The sequence below is a fragment of the Oryzias melastigma genome, linkage group LG1 (assembly GCF_002922805.2).
Source record: "Oryzias melastigma strain HK-1 linkage group LG1, ASM292280v2, whole genome shotgun sequence".
NCBI classification, from domain to species: Eukaryota; Metazoa; Chordata; class Actinopteri; order Beloniformes; family Adrianichthyidae; genus Oryzias; species Oryzias melastigma.
The window spans coordinates 22,536,076-22,541,122 of record NC_050512.1 but is presented as its reverse complement, the minus strand read 5'-3'; the positions used below and the strand labels follow the sequence as shown (position 1 = coordinate 22,541,122).

Genomic DNA, 5,047 nt, shown 5'->3' with positions numbered 1-5,047 from the left:
ATATATATATATATATATATATGGCTGGCTTAATAAAATCAATCAATCTGAATCGATCTTAGCTTAACAGATCTGTAATCAATCCATAAAAGTAGAGATCGATCTAACCCATAATGCTAAAGTCCACAAGCCTGATGCTAACGTATAATGGGATTTCCCATAAAGTGGCTAATGCTAACGTTTGGTCAACGTAAACATACATTGCTGACTTAATAAACATCTTTATAAACTCACAGTCATGAATTTTACTAACTTTGTAAGGAAATATTTAAACATTTGAAATTTTAAAGTAACTATTTGTGGTCTAAATCACTTTCTTTTGCTCTTTATTTCTTCCTCTTCTGGAATAAGGCGTAATGGTATAGCGCGATCGCCACCTAGTGGCCAAACTGAGATGCCCTCCAGGAGAGACAGAACAATTGTTGGAGCTTCTCTGTTTGAGAATCCATGTAACACTGTGTGGTATTAACAACATCATTATTATTATGTCATAAATGCATTTTAAAGTATGTGAACTGTATCAGATTAATATAAATATCTTCAAAACATATATATAGATATATATATATATATATAGATAGATAGATAGATAGATAGATAGATAGATAGATAGATAGATAGATAGATAGATAGATAGATAGATAGATAGATAGATAGATAGATTATTAATATATTTCTAAACAATTGTGTCTAAGTATGTAAACTGAGGAAACTCAAAATTAAATTGACTCGAATTGAATTGAGAGGATTGAAATAACTGAAAAAAATTGGAATGGAATTGATCCAGGCTCTGGTGAATTTGATCAAATCCAAACCCAGCCATAGCTAGAACTGTGATTCAAACATCAGATTGTTTTAACGTAATGATCTGTTTATTCATTTATTTATTTTTGTATTTGTACCTAAGGTCTTGAAAAACATACTGAAAGCAAACATTTCTTACTTTCATTTTCTACTTAGAAAGTTTGGTTTTAAACTGCTGTGGACAGGTCCCCCAAATATTGTTTCCCACTTAGTATCAAGTCAGATTTCTATTTATTTTTCACTTCACATTATACTTTTGACTCATTCTATGCTTTTTTTGGTGTGTGTGTGGGGGGGGTGGGGGTGGGGGGGGCTGTCATTGTATGTGTTTTCTATTTTTTTCTTTTTGTCTTTTTCTTTGGTTTTAAAACTTGGACATGTTTTAATGTGAAACACTTTGAGCAACACTTGTTGGAGAAGTGCTCTATAAATAAAGTTTCATTTAATTTGATTCAAAACTCAATATTTTGATTGAAATCTTGATCTCAAGACTTTTGTTCTCCATGTGATTAGCGCAAATATCGCTTCATACTTATGAGTTAAGGATCAGTGAAGCAGTTATTATATAAATGTTGGTGTTTAACAAACTATCTGTTTAATAAAGTAAAAGTGCTGTGGCGTGCCTTCATGGTTTCATAGACAGCCATTGTCCAATCAAATCAGAGGCAGACAAATCTCCACAAAAAATCAAAATACAAACAATACAAATTAGGTAATTGAAACTGTTAGGAGAAAACAACATTTAGGGCTTCGTTTAAATGTTATAGACATAAATATAATAATAGCGGCTAATTGGGAATCTGTAGTTGACGTCATCAGACTAAGTCACGTGTCAGTTAAACCTGGAGTTGGATCTGAACCTTGCAGGCACCTGAGACGGGCAGCAAACTGCAGACTGACAACTTTTTATCCACTGTTACCAGAAGCATGTCCCTCTATCTAATGGGATAATTGTCTGATCTGTCTTTGTTGTCAGTTTCCTGTATGGAGTCCAGAATGGTTCAGACAGATGCTGCAGGCTATCCTGCTTCCTTCAGTTCTGCAGTCTTCCAAACTATTCTTGTTCTCTCTTTTGCTTTATTCTGCAAGATTTACTGTTTAATACAGATACTAAACAATTTACATTAAACGACAATTGAGACTATATTAACTTTGGTTTCAACATCCAATTTATGAAATAGCACAAAACTGTTTCTTCAAAGGAAGATTGAAATTAGATTATAACTCTTAAAAACCCTTCAGTTATTAACTTTACACGTTTCCCAGTGAAGCAAAAACTACGACTTTTTGTATTTTTACAGACTTTTTTTCTTTTTCATCATTGATTGTCAAATTATAAAAATATTTGTTGCTTTTTTTTTTTTTTTTTTTTAAGAAAAAACATGTTTAGATCTCACTTTTGCTGGATCACTTATAGGTTAAAGGAAATCAATCTTTAAATCTGCTGGGACAGTTGAAGCTCTTCTTTTACTTTGATTTTTGGATCATATTGAAAGACTAAATGTGGTCCACATGCAGCTCTTCCATTAATGGACCCAAAACATATTTTATTTATCCATTTTCTTCACAAAATAATACCCTTTTCCAGATAAAATGTCTTGAATTTCTCTAAAATATCCTTTTCTGGTCTCATCAGATGTGTTTCCAATCACTCTTTTAGTATATTAAATCATCCCTATAATTATATGTTTTTTGCATCTCAAAAAAACATTTTAAAATAAAAACCATGCAGAAAGTCAAAAGTAAACAACACTCAGATTAATGCAAATTCCCGTTCAAAGCTTTACTAAAAATGCTGCGCCAATTGGAATCGTATTATCTACACACTTTGTACTTTATAAGCAAACATCCGCAGTAAATGGGCGTGGCTAGGCTGTCCTTTGGTTTAATGAGTCTTGAGCGAGTTTTCACCCACTTTACGATGTCAATGAGATATCAGTTGTTACTAGATTTAATTGTCTTCTTCAAAAAAGTAGAAAAATTGGCCAGTTTTGTACTTTAAAAAAACAAATAATGGACCAGATGATTTGAAAACACTTACTTTTGTAGTCATAGGCAAGTAAACGGCTCATTAAACTGTTAATACATTAATATTTAACTCCAAATTATCTCAATATTTTTTTAAATAACTGGAAAAGTTAAGAATTTTTTTATAAGAATTGCAGTATTTAGTTACAATTATTTTTTGCTATATTTTCAATAGAATCGTTTCTGTCGGTTTGATTCCTGATTTTTGTTCTTTAGTGAAACAGAGAGGACCCCCCCCCATCCCAACTCCAACTCTGCTTTATGTCTGACGTCACTTTTTAATTCTCACATCACAATACAAGAAAAAACATTTAAATTGTAAACTGACGTATTTAATAAAGTAATCCCAAATGACGGAGGTAGCTCTCGTTATAGTTACCAGATTACGGCATCCTCTAATCTCCAGATCCAATCTGAAAGATGGCCAACAGTGATGCGACCCGTCTTAAGCCTTTTTTGTAATCTGATGATTTGCAGGAGAGTTGGTAAGAAGTGCAACTGTTTGTTAAAATAAATTTAGATTAACAGATTAACAAATCCAATGACATCACCACAAAAAGATTTGATGTAACTCTTTTTTTTGTTGCTTTTATTCTGATAGAGTGTGAGAATGTGTGGTAAGGACATTCAGTTCAGGATGTTCTTTAGCGAGAGGAATCAGTTTGTCCCTGAAGACAGCAGCGCTGGCTCCACGCTGTGTCCCAGTCCTGCAGGAAAGCAGAAACAAGGGCTCGGGCGCTCTGCGGGACTGTGCTCATTTTAACTAAGAGAACTCAGTTTTCCTCCCACTCACACACACACACATTTTCTTACATTTTCTTAGCACTTTGCAGTACATTGTGCAGCTAATACACACACTCTTTATTGTGACATACCTAAAAAAAAAATGAGCAGGAAGAGTTCTGACTCATCTTAAAATGTGGGTCATAACTTGCAGATTTATTTATTTTTTAAATGAAAGTTTCCTTCTATCTTTGGCCACGCATCACTGCAGGGAGAAGTCCTAAATACAAATCAATGTGTCACAGAGTGCAGGCACAAGTTATGGAGGAGCTGTTTGCAAACTCTGCTGCAGCTGTGACGTGTGTTGGTTTCATTGAGGCCACAGGAGCTGTCCAGTGCTGAAAATCAATCCAAAGCCTGCAGTGATAATCGACAGGGGAGCAGCAGAGCACTACACAGATGTTGGAAATGATGCTGCCTATTAAAATCTTTCCTTTTTTTTTCTAAGCCCCTCCCTGACTTCTAACCCCTACTCGCATTATTTTACAGCTCAACAGCATAAACGTTTAGGTAAACATTGATTTTTTGGCATTTTTTTGACTAGTTTGGTCATTCTTTATTTAAATAGAAAGTACAGCTACAGTACAAATTCACGTTGGATAAAAGCACAAAACTGAATTTAATTTTTTTCTAATTATTTTTTTAATTAATAATCTCCATTAAAAGAGTCACTAAAAGAGCTTTAAAAATGACATAAACTTTACCTTTGCTTTGTTGTCCGCTCAGTAGCTGAAAGTATGACAGTAGTTTCATCCTCCTGAAATGATGCTTAGATTGATTTTTTTCCCTTCTTTCTCGCTTTCCGTCTTCTTTTTCTTTAAAACACAAACATCGTCTTCAGAGATCTGCTCCCGGATTTCTCAAACTTGTACATGTCTCCAGTCTGAGCTTTGTCCTGTTGCTCCATCACATCGAGTCGCTCCTTCCTTCCTGCTTGGTAGTTCTGCCTCTCCCCACATGCCTGCTGGCCAGTGTGTGTGTGTGTGTACACGTGTGTGTATGTGATACGGAGAGAGAAAGAGAGCTCTGATTATGCGCCTATTTATAAGTGCAATTGTTTTCCCCAGAAACGGAGGACGCCGAGCGTGGTTAAGATTCCAGCCAACTCCAGCAGATGTTCAGACTCACAAGAGAGAAAGAGGAAACAAAAAGTAAATGAGAAAATGTGAAAAGGGACACAAAATAAATAGAGTACATACAACTTTTGTGAAACTCCTGCAAGACTACTATAAAGATTTACTTTGAACACACAGATTACATATTCATGTTTGCCATTTCTCTGAATTTTAGCATTTTAAGAAGTCTGAACTATGAAAACTATGATTTTTGGATTCTTAAAATCCAAGAGAAAAAGAGGCTGGCTGATTTGAGTCATGTGATCTACCCAAACGGTCTATCGATCAATGTTTCATTTATAAAGGTCCTATAAAAG

The 5,047-nt window shown here is 34.5% G+C and overlaps 1 protein-coding gene across 1 annotated transcript in view; it reads right to left on the bottom strand.

Moving 5' to 3' along the window:
- LOC112156913 (ATP-sensitive inward rectifier potassium channel 12) overlaps positions 1–4,700 on the bottom strand; it is a 13,460-nt gene extending 8,760 nt beyond the window's left edge. The window contains exon 1 of the mRNA XM_024289273.2: positions 4,320–4,700. The gene's annotated coding sequence lies outside the window, so the exon portion shown is untranslated. The remainder of the gene's footprint in view (positions 1–4,319) is intronic.
- Positions 4,701–5,047: the final 347 nt, after the last annotated feature.